The 20,588-nt window shown below is 39.3% G+C and overlaps 1 long non-coding RNA gene across 1 annotated transcript; it reads left to right on the top strand.

The window, feature by feature from the left end:
• Positions 1–16,840: 16,840 nt before the first annotated feature.
• On the top strand, positions 16,841–20,211 carry LOC123330779. The gene is made up of 2 exons (XR_006546936.2): positions 16,841–17,628; positions 19,502–20,211. It is a non-coding gene; the product is annotated as an uncharacterized LOC123330779 (long non-coding RNA).
• Positions 20,212–20,588: the final 377 nt, after the last annotated feature.

Raw genomic sequence — 20,588 nt, 5'->3', positions numbered from 1 at the left:
ATTCATTTTCAATGTTAGCTCATCTTCAAAAGTGTCCTCTAACAGTTCCTCCCTTCCTGTATATATTTGCCACTCTTCATATTAAGAGATGGAACTTACTTCTGCTTTCCTTGAATCTTGACTGGCCTGTGACTAGCTTTTACAAATAGAATGTAGCAGAAGGACATTCTGGGATTTCTAAGCCCAGGCTTAAGAGAATTGGAAGCTTTTACTTGTTGCCACCTGGAACTCAGCCTTCATGCTATGAAAAGCTCAACTTAGATGGAAGACCCACAAAAATTAAATCCAATGCACATCAGCTACACTGAACACTAATTGATGGCCATATAAGTGAGCCATTGTGGTAGCCATTCTCCAATATGGCACCCCATGAAGTCCACTTCCCATTATTCACATTCTTGTGTAATCAGTTGTACCAGTGTTGGTTTGTATAACCAAACAAGTACTGGATAAGTGATAATAAGTAACTCCCAAGATTACACTATAACTGTTGTGTGGTTTTCACATGATGACCCTCTTTCAGATCACTCACTTGGGAAAGCCAGCTGCCAATGTCACAACAACAATCAGGGAGCCTATGGAGAGGCATTTATGGTGAAGAACTGAGGCCTACCTACAGATACATGAAGCAGATTTGCAAGGTTCAGATGAGTGCAATTCAGCCAAATCTTGACTACAACCTCAGCAGAAACTCTGAGTCAGAACCACCCAACTAAGTTACTCCCAGATTCCTACCCACAAAAACTAGGAGCGAATACATTTTTGTTGTCTTAAGCTGTTAAGTTCTATATTATACTTCACAGATTGTTACATATATATATATATATATATATATATATATAGTACATATATAACATTACACAGCAATAGATAACCAATGCATCCATCTGACTGTTCAATGGAACCCCTAAATGATTGTGGCACTGTCTGACATGAGCAAAAGAGGTTACCTGACCCTGTTGAACATATAGAATCATTAAAGATAATACAATGACTGTTATTACAAACTATTAAGTTATGGAATGGTTTGTTTTTCGGCACTAGATAACCAAAATAGAAATTGATACCTAGTAAGTTCCTGCTGTAGTGAAAATCTAAAATGTGGAGTTGGCTTGGATCTAGGCAGTGAATGTAGGCTAAAAGAACCTCAAGGAGACAGTCAATAGAGGCTGGTAAGAGAGTGAGGAAATAGTTATTTGAGCCTGGAGAAAAGGTGAATTTTTGCCCTGTCACATAGAGGCAGCAGGTTTGACAATGCTGTAATCTGTGGCAATATGAAATATAGAAACTATATCTAATGATCTTGTGTATTTGACTAAGGAGGTTTCTAGACAGAATGTTGTGTCAGTTGGTATTTTTCAGGTCTATATGATTCAGTTCAGTTCAGTTCAGACACTCAGTTGTGTCTGACTCTTTGTGACTACATGGACTGCAGCATGCCAGGCCTCTCTGTCCATCACCAACTCCCGGACCTTACTCAAACTCATGTCCATTGAGTCGGTGATGCCAACCTATCATTTCATCCACTGTCATCCACTTCTCCTCTCACCTTCAACCATTCCCAGCATCAGAGTCTTTTCAAATGAGTCAGTTCTTCACATCAGGTGGACAACATATTGGAGTTTCAGCTTCAGCATCAGTCCTTCCAAAGAATATTCAGGACTCATTTCCTTTAGGATGGACTGGTTGGGTCTCCTTGCTGTCCAAGGGACTCTCAAGAGTCTTCTTCAACACCACAGTTCAAAAGCATCAATTCTTCGGTGCTCAGCTTACTTTATAGTCCAGCTCTCACATCCATACATGACCACAGGAAAAACCATAGCCTTGACTAGATGGACCACTGTTGACCAAGTAATGTCTCTGCTTTTTAATATGCTATCTAGGTTGGTCATAACTTTCCTTCCAGGGAGCAAGGGTCTTTTAATTTCATGACTGCAGTCACCATCTGTAGTGATTTTGGAGCCCCCCAAAAATAAAGCCTGACACTGTTTCCACTGTTTCCCCATCTATTTGCCATGAAATGATGGGACCAGATGCCATGATCTTTGTTTTCTGAATATTGAGCTTTAAGCCAACTTTTTCACTCTCGTTCACTTTCATCAAGAGGCTCTTTATTTCTTCTTCACTTTCTGCCATAAGGGTGATATCATCTGCATATCTGAGGTTATTGATATTTCTCCCGGCAATCTTGATTCTGGTTTGTGCTTCATCCAGCCCAGTGTTTCTCATGATGTACTCTGCATATAAGTTAAATAAGCAGGTGACAATATACAGCCTTGACATACTCCTTTCCTATTTGGAACCAGTCTGTTGTTCCATGTCCAGTTCTAACTGTTGGTTCCTGACCTGCATACAGATTTCTCAAGAGGCAGGTCAGGTGGTCTGATATGCCCATCTCTTTAGAAATTTTCCACAGTTTGTTGTGGTCCACACAGTCAAAGGCTTTGGCATAGTCAATAAAGCAGAAGTATATGTTTTTTCTGGAACTCTCTTCCTTTTTCAATGATCCAATGGATGTTGGCAAATTGATCTCTGGTCCCTCTGCCTTTTCTAAATCCAGCTTGAACATCTGGAAGTTCATGGTTCACATACTATTGAAGCCTGGCTTGGAGAATTTTGAGCATTACTTTGCTAGCGTGTGAGATGAGTGCAATTGTGCAGTAGTTGGAGCATTCTTTAGCATTGCCTTTCTTTGGGATTGGAATGAAAACTGACCTTTTTCCAATCCTGTGGCCACTGCTGAGTTTTCCAAGTTTGGTGGTGTAGTGAGTACAGCATTTTCACAGCATCATCTTTTAGGATTTGAAATAGTTCAACTGGAATTCCATCATCTCCACTAGCTTTGTTTGTAGTGATGCTTTCTAAGGCTCACTTGACTTCGCATTCCAGGATGTCTGGCTCTAGGTCAGTGATCACACCTTTGTGATTATCTGGGTCATGAAGATATTTTTTGTACAGTTCTTCTGTGTATTCTTGCCACCTCTTCTTAATATCTTCTGCTTCTGTTAGGTCCATACCATTTTTGTCCTTTATCGAGCCCATCTTTGCATGAACTATTCCCTTGGTATCTCTAATTTTCTTCAAGAGATCTCTAGTCTTTCCCATTCTGTTGTTTTCCTCTATTTCTTTGCATTGATCACTGAGGAAGGCTTTCTTATCTCTGCTTGCTATTTTTTGGAACTCTGAATTCAAATGGGTATATCTTTGCTTTTCTCCTTTGCCTTTTGCGTCTCTTCTTTTCACAGCTACTTGTAAGGCCTCCTCAGACAACTCTTTTGCCTTTTTTTCCTTGGGGATGGTCTTGATCACTGCCTTATGTACAATGTCACTAACCTCCGTCCATAGTTCTTCGGTTTTACTAATATGATCATTTGTAGGATGAAATGAACTAAAGATGGAACTATTCCATTTTCAGGCAGAATCTAGAGTACAGATCAGCAACTGTTTTTTTTAATGGGCCAGATAGTAAGTAGTTTGGCCTTTTCAGACTGCTTTATAATGTCTGTAGTGACTACTCAGATTTGCAGTTGTAGTAAGAATATAGACATGGACAATATGTAAGTGAATGGGCCTAGCTGTGCCCCAGTTTAAAAAAAAACTAACACAAGCTGGTGAGAGTCTGGATTTGACCTATGGCAGTGATAGTCAGAGAAGGCAATGGCAACCCACTCCAGTAGTCCTGCCTGGAAAATCCTACGGACATAGGGGCCTGGTAGGCTGCAGTCTATGGGGTCGCAAAGGTCGGACACGACTGAGCGACTTCACTTTCACTTTTCACTTTCATGCATTGGAGAAGGAAATGGCAACCCACTCCAGTGTTCTTGCCTGGAGAATCCCAGGGACGGGGGAGCCTGGTGGGCTGCCATCTATGGGGTCGCACAGGGTCGGACACGACTGAAGCGACTTAGCAGCAGCAGCAATGATAGTCAATCAATCTCTGATATAAAGAAACACTTTCAAATAAGAATTTTCTGGGTTGGGGCAGAAATTATTCTCATATCTATCCTTGTTAACCAAAAAAAGATTTTCAGAGTAAATTAAAACCTGATCAAATCCAGGATGTTTCTAGAAAAACAGTTATAGTATGTAGATCAGTTCAAGAGTACAGTTGAAAGACTCTGTTCAACCCCAGGAAGATTAGGAATTTGCCTGTTAGACTCTCGGCTAGACAGCAGAACCTGTAAGAATCTTAAGGGCTTGCCTTGTTGACCTTCTCATCTAGACAGTAGAGTTTCTAAGAATCTTAAGGGAGTTTCTTAGGCACTTTTGGCAAGGAAAAAAAAAGGGGGGGATTTCAAGAATCTTTAAGGTATTGTCCATATAACACCCTGATTTGGAAGACAAAGTAGATGAGTAAGCCTTAAAAAGTCTGTCTTAAAACATGATGTAAGTACATGCTGCTGCTGCTGCTAAGTCGCTTCAGTCGTGTCCGACTCTGTGCGACCCCATAGACAGCAGCCCACTAGGCTCCTCTGTCCCTGGGATTCTCCAGGCAAGAATACTAGAGTGGGTTGCCATTTCCTTCTCCAATGCTTGACGGTGAAAAGTGAAAGTGAAGTTGCTCAGTTGTGCCCGACTCTTAGCAACCCCATGGACTGGAGCCTACCAGGCTCCTCCGTCCATGGGATTTTCCAGGCAAGAGTACTGGAGTGGGGTGCCATTGCCTTTTCCGTGTAAGTACATAGGAAGTCCAAAAATTTTAACAGAAACTTTAACGGCTTGGGTTAAAAGGGACAGAGATAGGTAAAAATGGGGGAAAAAAATCTCTGTGTTATTAATTTCCTATAAGCAGGACACAGACTGAGAACACTACCTAGCTACAAACACATTCTACTTCTTATGGAAAATTAAGGATGGTATAGAAGCCAGAGAACCTTTCTCAGGGAGAAGAAATGGGCCCTAATCAAGGAATAGTCTCTGTCCCTGGGACGGAGGAAATGGTGAAATGTCCTGCTAGGTTTCAGAATTGCTATGAACCAGTATCTGTTACTTGTTTTACACTTTTAGAGTGGAGGTTTCTACTGTGGTTGCCACATCCTTTTCTCATTGTTGTTTGATGGGTGTATAACAGGGCAGATAATGATTTTGAGGAGGGTATTTTACTTTTTAGTTCACAGAAACTCCTGAGGAGCTTGAGGAGTCTGCCCCATCTACATCTGGCTCCAGTATACTGCGGATGGTAAGAGCATGGATGTGAGGTGATGATATAAAGGAATGGGAATTTTGTGAGGATCTTGAAAGGCTGGGAGTGAACTTTGTATATGAATTGTTATGGCCAGAGGGCAGAAATCTGGAGTGCTTTCCCAGATTTCTCCCTTATCTGTATCATAAGGTCTTAGCCCTCAAATAGGACATTTTCCTAGGGTTCTGTCACAACCAGTAGTATTTGATGATATGATATGCTTTGATTAGGCTTTGAAAATGTGACCTTAAATAAAAGCAACTAATGTTTAATGGTAGCATTCTTTTAGGGAATTCAGTATGTGGATAAGTTGGGAGCAGAAAAACCCTATAAAACTTTTCAATATATTTTAAATTGTCCTATAAAATTAAATACTCAGTCTTATATTTAACATCCCATCCTTTATTAACAACCTAAGATCAAGTTGCTCTTCTAATTGTTACTTTAAAACAAATGAATATCAACATTTTGGTATTAAATAAGTTATTTATTAAGTATCTGTTATAAATGATAGGTCATTATATTTGTGCTAGTTAATGCTAAGTATTTCATAAACTTTTGAGTATTTTTGTTAATGTTTGACTCAGATTTTTAAAATCTTTAGCTTTAATCTTTTTCCAGGTTTGCCTAAAACAGACTCAGTTTTTGACCATTGTCTAATTATTACTAATGTTATTGTTATTACCCACTCTTATTCACAAATCTGTGCTTATTTTGATGATAATTTATAGTTACTTTATCTCAAGTAGTGGTTACATCTAAGATAAAAATATGCATGCTGCAGCTGCTAAGTCACTTCAGTCCTGTCCGACTCTGTGGGACCCCACAGACGGCAGCCCACCAGGCTTCTCCATCCCTGGGATTCTCCAGGCAAGAGAAGAATATTAGAAATGCTTAAATATTTTAAAGGCTATACTTTTTTGGGGGGAACCAAGAAATAGGATCAAAATATCTTTAAGTGTATTTTAATTCTTAAAAACGTTAACATGAATTTTGAAAAGAACCTACATAAACTTAGGATGAAAATGCACTCCAGTTGAAATAGTAGAATTATACACCATAAATTTGACTTTTATAATTTTTGTCTATGGAATATTTTCCTATTACTTATAAGAAAACAAATGCGGTTTAAAACCACAAAGTAAATTAGAGGTTTTCTTGATCAGTAGTTACATAAATTAGAGGGAATGTCTGTTTTATATTAATATTTAATAATAAGTTAATTAAATTTTGATTGAAAGCTTGCTTGTTTACATGGTATGTAAATTGATTTTGAAATAAAGTTTGTAGATTTAGATGATGTTTACATTGTGTCATTTCCTTAGTTTACATATGTGACATAAATTTTGGTGTGTACATGACAGCCCCTAAATAAGTTTGAATTAGGGGGAAAATAGCTAAACAGTAGGATTACTGATAAGGGAGTTTTTTAACATTAAATTTTGACCTTTTTAATTCTGTCAGTTTTATTCTTTTTTTAATTTAAAATAAAAGTAAGATATCATATGTACTGAAATTCAAAAAAACCTCTATGGTGATTGTTACCTCTTTTGGAACCCTGTTTTCCAATCCTACCCCCTACTCAGATCCAGTCTCTGATTTTCTTTGCCTTGCAAGTCTTATCCCTATGAACTGCACTGCTCAGCCTCTTGCCCTGCATATCATAGACTCATGTCTAAAATAAAGAATTCTTAAAAGTGAAAAATAAGAAAACAACCTATTTTAGGATGGGAGATAATCTATATACCTCACCAAGGAATATATACAGTTGGCAAATAATCATTTCAAAGATGCTCCATATCACAAGGATATGCAAATTAAAACGAGATATCAGTACACATCTATCAGAATGGCCAAAACCTAGAATACTGACAACACCAAATACTGGTGACAGTGAGGAGCAACAGTAACTCTTACTCATTGCTAATGGGAATACAAAATGGCACAGCCACTATGGAAGAGATTTTGGCAGGTTTTTGTTGTATTGTTTTCTTGGATTTTTAAAATAGAACTAAACATAGTCTTGCTACATATAGCAGTTCCACTCCTAGATATTTACTTAACTGATTTGCAAATTTATGTCACAAAAAAAAAAACTTCACGTGAATGTTTACAGTATATTTATTCATAATTATTCTAAACTGGAAGCAACAAAGATATCCTTAAATAGATTAATGAATAAACAAGTTAAAAAAAACAATAAAAATATGGGCAAAAGATCTAGATAGATACTTCAAAGAGCACACGGTGGTGGTGGTTTAGTCACTAAGTCATGTCGGACTCTTGCGATCCCATGGACTGCAGCCTGCCAGGCTCCTCTGCCCATGGGATTCTCCAAGCAAGAATACTGGAGTGGGTTAGCATTTCCTTCTCCAGACACAGATGGCCAAAAGGTACATGAAAAGATGCTCAACACTGCAGAGAACTGCAAATTAAAACCATGAGGTACCATCTCATATTGGTCAGAATGGCCATCATCAAAAAGTCTACAGATGATAAATGCTGGAGAGGGTGTAGAGAAAAAGGAAACTTCCTACACTACCTTACATTTAGGAATGTGAATTGGTACAGCCACTATGAAGAACAGCATGGAGGTTCCTTAAAAACAGAGCTACCATATGATCTTGCAATCTCACTCCTGGACATAATTCAGAGAAATTATAATTTGAAAAGATACATATACCCCAATGTTCATTGCAGCACTATTTATAATAACCAAGACATGGAAGCAACCTAGATGTCCACTGACAGATGAATGATAGGCTGTGGTATATGTGTATATATATATACACATGTATATATATAATGGAATATTAAGTTCAGTTCAGTCACTCAGTTATGTCCGACTCTTTGCGACCCCATGAATTGCAGCACGCCAGGCCTCCCTGTCCATCACCAACTCCCGGAGTTCATTCAGACTCACGTCCATCGAGTCAATGATGCTATCCAGCCATCTCATCCTCTGTCGTCCCCTTCTCCTCCTGCCCCCAATCCCTCCCAGCATCAGAGTCTTTTCCAATGAGTCAACTCTTCACATGAGGTGGCCAAAGTACTGGAGTTTCAACTTTAGCATCATTCCTTCTAAAGAAATCCCAGGGCTGATCTCCTTCAGAATGGACTGGTTGGATCTCCTTATTCAGCCATAAAGAGGAATGTGTTTCAGTCCGTTCTAATGAGGTAGATGAACCTAGAGCCTATTATCAGAGTGAAGTAAGTCAGAAAAAGAAAGACAAATACTGTATATTAATACATACGTAACAGTCATAAAAAAGAATAAAATAATGTCATTTGCAGCAATGTGGATGGACCTAAAGATTACCATACTAAGTGAAGTAAGTCAGACAGAGAAAGACAAATATCTTATGATATCACTAATATGTGGAATATAAAAAAATCATACAAGTCAACTTATTTACAAAACAGAATTGAATCACACACATAGAAAACAAACTTATGGTTAACTAAAGGGAAAAGGAGGTGGAAGAAGGGATAAGGTTGGGTTTAACATATACACACTACTATATGTAAAATAGATAATCAACAATTAACTACTGTATAGTACAGGGGACTACAGTCAATATTTTGTAATAACCTAAAAAGGAAAAGAATCTGAATATACATATACCTTTTCAAGAATCACTGTGCTGTACATTTGAAACTAACAAGATATTATAACTCAACTATACTTTAATTTAAAAATTAAAAAAAATAGTGATAATCCATACAATGGAATATTATTCCAAGGTAAAATAAGTGAGCTATCAACCCAGGAAAAGACATGAAACATCCTTAAGTTTAGTGGTTATCAGGGGTTCAGGAGGAGGAGGGTGAAAATAGTTTTTAATTGAGGGTATAAAACTATCCTGTGTGATTCTGTAATGATGGAGACCTAATTTTATGCATACTATGTATTTGTCAAAAATGTGTACAACTTTACAGTAGAAAAAGAGTAAACCTTAATGGATGCAAATATTTTAAAAGTTATATAGAAAATTGGAGAATCTCAGAATGGAATGCATATTGTGGCAAAAGAATCAGACTATACTACAAGTACATGAAAAAAAGAAAAAAAAAAAACACCTCAGTAAAGGAGTTAGGGAGGAAACATGCTAATATAAACGACTTTGGAAATGAGTAGAGCCTTTAATGCTTAAGGCAAAAGAAACAGCACCTAGACACTATACTTTATTTGATGACGCTGTTGCCCAGATTTATGAGTTAACAATGGGGTAGGAGTTAAAATCTGGATACAGCTATACACATATACTTGAATTTAACAATTAATTAAATGAACAGAAGAGGCAGAAGCCAAGCTTCTCACTATTACAGTGGAGGTGAAAGGTAAGTAAGGAACAGAAAAAGCTGGAATTTTCATGTGGTAAAGGATTAGAACTGAAGACATCAGTATGATCTCATGTTTAGCTTAATATAGATGTTTATATATAGAAATATTCATAGATATGTATATGTACATAGGGTAGTATACACAATTATATTTTCTTACTCTGTTAATTGAGAGGTATGGAAGCAGTAACACCCCAGTAGCAATAACCACATCTAGCATTCCCAGATGGCTCAGCAGGTACAGAATCTGCCTGCAATGTAATAGACACAGGAAATGTGGGTTCAATCCCTGGGTCAGGAATTTCCCCTGGAGGGGGAAATAGCAACCCTCTCTAGCACTCTTGCCTGGAAAATCCCATGGACAGAGGAGCCTGGTGCACTACAACCCATAGGGTCCCAAAGAGCTGGACATGACTGAGCAACTAAGCACACAAACACATCATTTTCCAATACGAGGAACAAGGGCTTTATTGATTCTAGGTCTGGACCAGGAAATACATATGAGTCTGGGGCACCATGTAGTGCTAGATGGTAGTAAAGTATAATGAACTGAATGTTTCTGCCCACCCCCTCAATTGAAATATAATCCTTAGTGTGATGGTATTTGGAGTTGGAGCTTTGGGAGGTAATTAGGTCATGAGGGTGGAGCCCTCATGAATGGTTTAATACACCTACAAGAGGAGACAAGAGAGATAGCTCACTCTCATTCTTCCATGTGAGGATATAATGATAAGTTGGTGGTCTACAATTCAGAAGAAGGTCCTAGAACCCAATCACGCTGCTACTCTGATCTGGGACTTTCAGCTTCAAGAACTGTGAAAAATAAATTTGTTTTTTATAAGCCATGTAATCTATTGATCTCAGTTCCTTTCCTTGGCAAAGCATTCAACATTACGGTAATCCAAGTCTATGCCCCCAACCACTAATGCCAAAGAAGCTGAAATTGATCACTTCTGTGAAGACCTACAACACTTTCTAGAAATAATACCAAAAAAAAAGGTCCTTTTCATCATAGGGGATTGGAATGTAAAATGGGAAATCAAGAGATACCTGAAGTAATAGGTACATTTGGCCTTGGAGTCCAAAATAAAGGAGGGCAAAGGGTAACAGAGTTTTGCCAAGAGAACACATTGGTCATAGCAAACACCCTTTTCCAACAACACAAAAGACAACTCTACAAATGGGCATCACCAAATGGTCAATAGTGAAATCAGATAGAATATATTATTTGCAACTAAAGAGAGAGAAGCTCTATATAGTCAGCAAAAACAAGAACTGGAGCTACTGTCTTAGATCATGTGTTCCTTACTGAAAAATTCAGGCTTAAATTGAAGAAAGTAGGGAAAAACATGAGATCATTCAGGTATTGTTATTCAGTTGCTAAGTCATATCCAGCTTTTTGTGACCCCATGAACTACAGCACGTCAGGCTTCCCTGTCCTTCACTATCTCCAAGAGTTGCTCAGTATCTCCTGAGTCAGTAATGCCATCCAACCGTTTCATCCTCTGTCATCCCCTTCTCCTCCTGCCATCAATCTTTCCCAGCATCATGGTCTTTCCCAATGAGCCATAATTCGCATCAGGTGGCCAAAGTATTGGAGCTTCAGCATCAGTCCTTCCAATGAATGTTCAGGATTGATTTCCTTTAGGATTGACTGGTTTGATGTCCTTGTTGTCCAAGGGACTGTCAAGAGTCTTCTTCACCACAATTTGAAAGCATCAATTCTTTGGCACTAAGCCTTCTTTATGGTCCAACTCTCACATCCATACATACAACTACTGGAAAAACCATAGCTGTGACTACATAGACCTTTGTCAACAAAGTGATGTCTTTTTAACACACTGTGTAGGTTTGTCATTGGAGAAAGAAATGGCAACTCAGTCCAGTATTCTTACATGGAGAATCCCAAGGAGAGAGGAGCCTGGTGAGCTACAGTGGGGTTGCAAGAGTCAGACATGACTGAATGATTAACATACACACACACAGGTCTGTCATAACTTTTCTTCCAAGGAGCAAGTATCTTTTAATTTTGTGGCTGCAGTCACTGTCCATAGTAATTTTGGAGCCCAAGAAAATAAAATCTCTCACTGTTTCCACTTTGCCCCCAACTATTTGCCATGATGTGATAGGACTGGATGCCATGATCTTAGTCTTATGAATGTTGTGTTTTAAGCCAGCTTTTTCATGCTTCTTTTTAACCTCATCAAGAGAGTATGAGCAAAATCAAATCCCTTCCAATTATACAGTGGAGGTGACAAATAGATTCAAGGGATTAGATCTGGTAGACAGAGTGCCTGAAGAACTATGGACAGAAGCTCATAACAGTGTACAGGAGGCAGGACCCAAAACCATACTAAAGAAAAAGAAATTCAAGAAGGCAAAATGGTTGTCTGAGAAGGCCTTACAAATAGCTGAGAAAAAAAGAGAAGCGAAAGGCAAGGGAGAAAGTGAAAGATATACCCAACTGAATGCAGAGATAAGGAGAGATAAGAAAGCCTTCTTAAGTGAACAAGGTAAAGAAATAGGAATGATAGAATAGAAACAATAGAATGGGAAAGACGAGATCACTTCAAGAAAATTAGAGATATCAAGGGAACATTTAATGCAAAGATGGGCTCAATAAAGGTCAGAAATAGCAAGGACCTAACAAAAGGAGAAGGGATTAAGAAGAGGTGGCAAGAATACACAGAAGAACTATGTAAGAAAGGTCTCAATGACTGGATAACCACAATGGTGTGGTCACTCATCTCAAGCCAGATATCCTGGAGTGTGAAGTCAAGTGAGCCTTAGGAAGCATTACTACGAACAAAGCTAGTGAGGTGATGGAATTCCAACTGAGCTATTTCAAATGCTAAAAGAAAGATGATGCTGTTAAAGTGCTGCACTCAATATGCCAGCAAATTTGGAAAACTCATCAGTGGCTGTAGAACTGGCAAAGGTCAGTTTTCATTCCAATCCCAAAGAAGGGCAATGCCAAAGAATGTTCAAATGATCATACAATTGCATTCATTTCAAATGCTAGCAAGGTGATGCTCAAAATCTTTCAACCTAGGCTTCCACAGTACATGAACCAAGAACTTCCAGATGTACAGTTCAGTTCAGTTCAGTCGCTCGGTTGTGTCCGACTCTTTGCAACCCCATGAACCGCAGCACACCAGGCTTCCCTGTCCATCACCAACTCCCAGAGTTCACTCAGACTCACGTCCATCGAGTCAGTGATGCCATCCAGCCATCTCATCCTCTGTCGTCCCCTTCTCCTCCTGCCCCTAATTCCTCCCAGCATCAGAGTCTTTTCCAATGAGTCAACTCTTTGCATGAGGTGGCCAAAGTACTGGAGTTTCAGCTTTAGCATCATTCCTTCCAAAGAAATCCCAGGGCTGATCTCCTTCAGAATGGACCGGTTGGATCTCCTTGCAGTCCAAGGGACTCTCAAGAGTCTTCTCCAACACCACACTTCAAAAGCATCAATTCTTAGGTGCTCAGCTTTCTTAACAGTCCAACTCTCACATCCATACGTGACCACTGGAAAAACCATAGCCTTGACTAGACGGACCTTTGTTGGCAAAGTAATGTCTCTGCTTTTGAACATGCTATCTAGGTTGGTCATAACTTTTCTTTCAAGGAGTAAGCGTCTTTTAATTTCATGGCTGCAGTTACCATCCGCAGTGATTTTGGAGCCCCCAAAAATAAAGTCTGACACTGTTTCCACTGTTTCCCCATCTATTTCCCATAAAGTGATGGGACCAGATGCCATGATCTTCGTTCAAGCTAGATTTAAAAAAGGTAATGCACCAAGAAATCAAATTTCCAATATCTGTTGGATCATAGAAAAAGCAAGCGAATTCCAGAAAAGCATCTACTGCTGCTTCATTGACTCTGCTTAAGTCTTTGACTGTGTGGACCATAACCAACAGTGGAAAATTCTTAAAGAGTTGGAAATACCAGACCACACTACCCGTCTCCTGAGAAACCTGTATGCAGGTCAAGAAGCAAAAGTTAGAATTGGACATGGAACAATGGACTGATTCAAAATTGGGAAAGGAGTACAATAAGGATGGATATTGTCACCCTGTTTATTTAACTTAAATGCAGAGAATATCATGTGAAATGCCAGACTGGATGAAGCACAGCTGGAATCAAGATTGCTGGGAGAAATATCAACTTCAGGTATGCAATTGATAGCAGTCTAATGGAAGAAAGTGAAGAGGAACTAAAGATCCTCTTGATGAAAGCGAGAGTGAAAAAGCTGGCTTAAAACTTAACACTCAAAATACCGAGATCATGGCATTCAGTCCCATCACTTCATAGTAAATATATGGGGGAAAAGTTGAAACAGTGACAGATTTTCTTTTCTTGGGCTCCAAAATCACTGTGGATGGTGACTGCAGCCATGAAATTAAAAGATGCTTGCTTCTTGGAAGAAAAGCTATGACAAACCTAGACAGCATATTAAAAAGCAAAGGCATCACTTTGCCAAAAAATGTCCGTATAGTCAAAGTTATGGGTTTTCCAGTGTTCTTGTATGGATGTAAGAGTTAGACCATAAAGAAAGGTGAGTGCTGAAGAATTGATGCTTTTGAACAGTGGTGCTGGAGAAGACTCTTGAGAGTCTGTTGTACTGAAAGATCAAACCAGTCAATTCCAAAGGAAATCAACCCTGAATATTCATTGAAAGGACAGAAGCTAAAGCTCCAATACTTTGTCTACCTGATCAAAGAGCTGACTCATTGGAAAAGACCCTGATGCTGGGAAAGATTGAGGGCAAGAGGAAAAGTGGGTGACAAAGGATAAGATGGTTGGATGACATTACTGACTCAAAGGACATGAGTTTGAGCAAATGCCTGGAGATTGGGCATACTGCAGTCCATGGTGGTCGTAAAGAGTTGGACAGGTCTTTATGACCGAATAACAACAAACTAATCTATGATACTCTAGTATAATAGCCCACACTAAGACTGTAAGTGTTTAAAACAAAACAAGCAAAATAAAATCCCACATTGCTGGGTATATTGAAGGGAATAGAGCCAACTGAAAGAATTGCAGATGGCTGAAACTGGGAAAATTTGAGTAACAAAAAACATAAAGAAGGATTGGGTTGTTATGGAGCACAGTGTGTGCCTAAGTCACAGTGAGGCCAAACAATACCAAAACATAGGAGTTTGCAGGAATGAAATGTTTACTGTAGGGCCATGCTAGGAGATTGGTGGCTTATGCCTTAAAAATTTCTGAACTTCTAGAAAGCAGCAAAGCCATTTTATAGGAAAGGTGAGGGAGCTATGTGGTTAGTTGTTGCAGACTTACCGGTTATTGCTGGTTACCTGGCCTGGGAGTGTTCTTCCAACACCTATTGTGGGTCTTTCTGCTAGTGCCCAGGTCCAGCTGAGGAAGCAGATCTCAGCTGATGGCACCCTCAGGGCCAAGTCCGCAGACCCTGCCGAGCCATCATCACTGAGGGGGTAAGAAGCCTAGGACCCAGCTGGCCCTTAGGCTCCTCAGGCCACCCAAATGGGAGCCAGATCTCATGGACTACTACTACCTATGGAGACTTCCACTGCCATTAGGTTCTGGAGGTGGGGATGGGGGAGAGGTTTTCTGCTTCAAGGCCTTGGCCTGGTCAGCGGGCAGCTGTGGAGAGGGCTCTGGAGCTCTGTAGGACATAGCCCTCAGCCTGTCCCCAGCTCACTCACAGGCTCAAGGCTTGAGGGTCCCAGGGAGAAAGCTGTGATGACCAGATCCACTTCTCATGACACTCTGCCTTGCGGAACCTTGCGAGCCCGGCTGTTGGCAGAATGGGACCTCTAACCGCCAAGCTAATGGTTGTGGGCTAATGGTGGCATGCTAATGACTGTGCTCCCATCCCTGCCCCTATTACGTGATTATAATACAAAGTATAAAACAAATGCCCATGAATTTATGCTGATGTAAAAACAAGGATTGAATAAATTAAATAAATGGGAGAGAAGAGAACATCTTCCTTGTAGAACTACAAATAATTTCTGCAGTACACTGCCTTCATGGAAGGGGAGCATAAACCCCTACTCCTTAAGCATGGAGTGTGTATAGTGACTGTCTTCTAAGAAAACAGTTTGAGGGAGGGAGAAGCAATGAAAAAATCTGAAAAACACTACCTCAGCCAGGTGTGATCAAGGTCAACATCAACATTAATTTTAATAGTAGTAATTAATTGCATGAGCTATTTACTTTAATTCCATGGTTTTCCTGCCTGAAATCCATAACTTCAGTCTATCTGTGAGGGGAAAAAAAGTGGCAAATTCCAACTAAGGAACATTCAACAAAATGCCTGACATGTATTCCTCAAAATTGTTAAGGTCATCCAAAAACAGATAAAATCTGAAAAGCTATCATAGCCAAGAGCCTAAGGAGATATAACACCTAAATATCCTGACTGGATCCTGGAAGAAAAATAATATAAGGTAATAACTAAGAAGATTTGTAGAATGTATGGAGTTTCATTAATTCATTAATTACATGGTTTAACACTGGTTCATCACTTGTAACAAATGTACAATATCTGTCCAACTAATATCATACGTTAATAGTGGGGAAACTGTTCAGGGTATAAATGAACTCTGTATTATCACTCAATTTTTTCTGTAAAGTCTAAAACTGTTCTAAAAAATAAATGAAGTATCTTTCATATAGGCTGGCATACAGTAGGTTGATAATGCAAGATTAAAAATGATTAAGAAAGGAAAAGGATAAAGAAGATAAAGAAAATATCAATAATTCAAAACATTTGCTGTTGAAGCACAGCAAATGCTTATAAGCAGGTCATAAAAAGTCAAATTTCTATGAAAGAAACAGGCTATTCAGATTTTTACACTAATGGTTTTTTAAACTTCTCTATTGTAGAATTTGCTTTTATTCTACAATTTTGATCTTCAAAATTTTAACTTAAACTCTAAACACACCTCTAATACAGACTAGATATGGCCGTGTACATAGTTAATTACTAAAGTAACTCTCCATAGCTCAAAAAGTAATAATGCTTTTAAACAATAAAAGCCAAAAGATGTGAAGCCATATTTATAACATGCCATTACAGCTCTACCACATAGATGGTCATCCAGATAAGCAAAAAAGCAAACAAAATAATCTTTTAAAAACAGGTATAGCTCAATATACAGAGATTTCAAACTGTCTTTCAGTTGCTCATTAACTTTGTCTTCTGCTTTATTAGGTTTCAAACTGTTAGGTTACTCCATTGTATTTAAATGTTATCTTCTGTCAAATACTCTTCATAATTAATTCAAAATCTCCTTGTAAAATTATTTATCCTGTAACTCAATTAATACACAATGTTTCAAATAAATTAATTGTATACTGCAAGAACACATCTAGAGATACTGATCTGCCATCCTACGCTGTGTAGATAAGCAGATTTTTGCTATGACTGCTAGCATCCAGCTGGCAGAAAGAGAGGGCTGTAGCAGGAGCGGAGTTGAGGATTTCCAGGTGATCCTGGTGGGCTTCCCACGTGGCGCTAGTGGTAAAGAACGCACCTGCCTAATGCAGGAGACATAAGAGACCTGAATCCTGAATCTCGAAGATCTCCTGGAGCAAGCAGGGAATGGTAACCCACTCCAGTATTGTTGCCTGGAGAATCCTATGGACAGAGGAACCTGGCGGGTGGCAGCCCATGGGATCACACAGAGTAGAATATGACTGAAGCTGCTTAGCAGGCAACGCACTGGTGGAACAAGGCGACCTGTGTGACTGGAACATGGTCTTGTTTTGGCTCCCTAATACCTCCTAGGAGGGCAGTTACTTCAAGGCACGGGAGTGCCTCATCGGGCTTGTGTGGAAAGTGAGGAGCCAGAACCCATAGACAGCCTACAGAAGTGAGGCCCCACAGAGGCGAGGAGTCCCGATGGTCGAGGCCGTGAAGCTTGGCGGGGCTCTGCCTTTTTCAGGACTGTGCCTACAACGACGACCGGGAGGCCCAGGCCCACATCTCCAGCCACAAGGAGTCTTAACACTGCGTCCTGCTGAATAAACTTAAAAATGTTCCGAGACCAGGCCTGGGCTGCGTGGGCTCGTGGGGCACCGCCTGACGCCACCCCGAGACTACCTCACAGAAGGTTTGTGTTGCCCTTCTCCTTGGGTCCTTTCCTTTTAGCCCTCGCTTTTCTTTTCTCGTGTTTGTTCTGGGTTTTTCTCTGCTTGGTGGTGGAGGGGCTGCCCTTGGGGCATGGGGTCAGCGGAGACCTGAGGGAACCCGGTTCTGTCTGTAGCTCCTTTTGGCTGGAGCCACAGACTCCGGTTTCCCATCTCATAAGTGGAAGGATTCACTTGTGGTCACCTCTTCTGTCTGCTTTGGTTTGTTTGAAATCTAAATAAAGCAACCTTATGAGGAAAAAGTCACCTCCACCAGTGGGGCTTTGAAAGGATCTGGGAAGATATGACCAGTGTTATTCGGATCTTACTGGCCAGGGTAAAAGAAATTACACCTTGTTTACCAGTATTCTTATTTTATCTTGTTGATTAAAACACAGTGGACTAAATCAGAGAATCGTCAGTGTTGTGATCAGATACAATGAATTTTTATTCACAGTAATTCTTCGGCAGGTAGAAAAGAAAGCACCTTTTGTCGGTTATTTTTCTCATTAAAATAAAGGGAGGCTGTCATTGTCTCCTCTCAAATTCAAGTCTGATTATTCCTTTATATTTCCTCTTTACCGATTTTTTTTTTTTGTATTTTTCTCCAGTTAATTTCCTTTCCTCAGTTTAAAGTTAGTGCTTCTAAACTTGATTATTTTATGGCAGAATACTTTCTGGTAATCTGCCAATATTTTCAGCACTAATATGTTTCCGCTTTCAGGATTTTTCAGTCTGTCGTCTTGTTTCACTTTGATTTTATTGTCCCTTCCCCTTCCAATAGCTCCCGTATTGTGAATTTCAGCTTGATTTTTTTTTTTTTTTTTTCTGTGCTGCTGCTGCTAAGTCGCTTCAATCGTGTCCAACTCTGTGCGACCCCATAGACGGCAGCCCACCAGGCTCCCCTGTCAGATAGCTATATTCCCTACTTAGCAGATAAATTAGAGAATTTCTTTATCCCCAGAAACCAGAAAGATCAAGGTACAGTCACAGGAGTCTGATCGTCACCTAAACTTGGGAGCAAACAAACTGAGCAGAAAGGAACTTGCTGGTTACATTAAATTTTATTCTTACACGCTCAATGAACCAAGAAGATGATTTGAAATATGCCTAGCAAGGCTTTTTATTATTTGCTAAAGCTCTTAGTTTAAAAGTCTTGATTGAAGGTTCTTTAATTCACCTACAAACCACAAAATGGAATTTTGAGGCAACATTAGCAGCAACAGTAGTGAGAACTCAGAACTTCTCCACTTGATGACAGTCAGCAACTTGGCATGTAGCCCATTACTACCATACCCCCAGGGCTTTATTAGATTTATTCAGTATTTTTGTGTAATCCTTAAACATGGTTAAGGTAGGTTATATTTTCATAAAGTCCTAGCATGTGTAATATACAGTTTGCCCTTTGCCTTTGGTTTCATGGGATCTAAACCAGTGATTGTACCTTTCTTTATAGTTAGCATTGAGGAATACATTTCCATTAGATACTATTTTTCTTATGTCTGAAGAACATTTTCTCCTATTCAGTATTTAGAGGCATTATGGCATGGTTCAAAAACCACTATACTGAGTATTAGAAGACCTGGGTCCTTCTGTGAACTTTATTTTATCTTGACTCAGTTATTTTTGTCATACTTTTGTATTATTTAGGTTTCTTTTTTTGTAAGGAATAGAAGCCTCCCTTAGCAAATGTTGGCAGAAAATAATTTCTTAGGAGGGTATAGGGAGACATAAGGAAACTTGAGAAATCTAAAAGATAAGAATTAGGGCAACTTTTGAAATCCTGGTAGTAACAACAGACAGCCTCATCAGGTGCCGCTGTTGATCATCTTCCTTTCTTCTTCCCACTCCTATCAGATTGCAGAAAAGATCTATCTTATTGGTCTAAATTGAAGAAAATGGAGGGAAATAGATGTTCTTGATTGACCTAACCAGACTGTATTTAATGAGAAAAGGCCATTTCCCTGGAAGAAAAACTCAGGTGTTGCTAATGGGAGAACAACAACAACAACAAAATGTTGGCAAAATAACAAAATCCAAAAGGCTAGAAAAACGGACAAATTGCTCACTCAGTCTTTATGTGTACAAAGATATCACCCCATATTGCTACAGTGAGTTTTGTATGGTATATAACAAAGACAACATAATTCAACTTTGTAATTATGTTTAAAACTGGGGCCTCTCTTCAACCTCTCTTCCTCTGCTAGGGCAATACCCTCCCTTGATCTTTACCAGTCTGTTGTAGCTTCCTGATTGCATGGTATCTGGTTTTACTTATCATCCTGCTAACTTCTCCTCCATAACTGTTAAAGAGTCATCTTTCTAGAATGTAATTTTGTCTCTTGGAAACTGTCAGTAGCTTCAGTATTGTCTATAAGATACTTAATACTTGTTTTAGTCACTATGCTGGCTAGAGTTGGATGCCTGTACTACTTAGTTATTATAGCACTTTGTACATACCTTATTTTGAGTTCTTCATTCACTGAATAATTATTGTAAAAGAAGGGGAAGCATCTATGTGAAACAATAAAATAAATTCTCAGATAAATAAAGTGAAAGTGGAGTCACTCAGTCGTGTCTGACTCTTTGCAACCCCATGGACTGTAGCCCACTAGGCTCCTCTGTCCCTGGGATTTTCCAGGCAAGAGTACTGGAGTGCGCTGCCATTTCCTCCATATGTAATTCTGGCTGTCTTGCTACTTCTGTTTTCTAAGGCAATTCATATCTGTTAAAAGATCCATATAGTTCCCTCTCACTATGTATTTAAAGTAAAAATACCAAAATTTCAAAAACTCTGTAGGTTCTTCTTTTCCACTAAGGAGTTCATACCTGGAGTGAACAGTCTTTGATTTAACAGGTCACTTCAATAAATTTGTATATATGCAAAACTGATTTGAAGCAAATTTCTCTGCATAAAAAAGTGACAAGTGACAGGGATTTTGAA

Source organism: Bubalus bubalis, chromosome 20 (genome assembly GCF_019923935.1).
Source record: "Bubalus bubalis isolate 160015118507 breed Murrah chromosome 20, NDDB_SH_1, whole genome shotgun sequence".
In the NCBI taxonomy this organism is placed as follows: Eukaryota; Metazoa; Chordata; class Mammalia; order Artiodactyla; family Bovidae; genus Bubalus; species Bubalus bubalis.
Note: the sequence above shows the minus strand (reverse complement) of the source record. Positions and strands in the feature narration are given on the sequence as shown.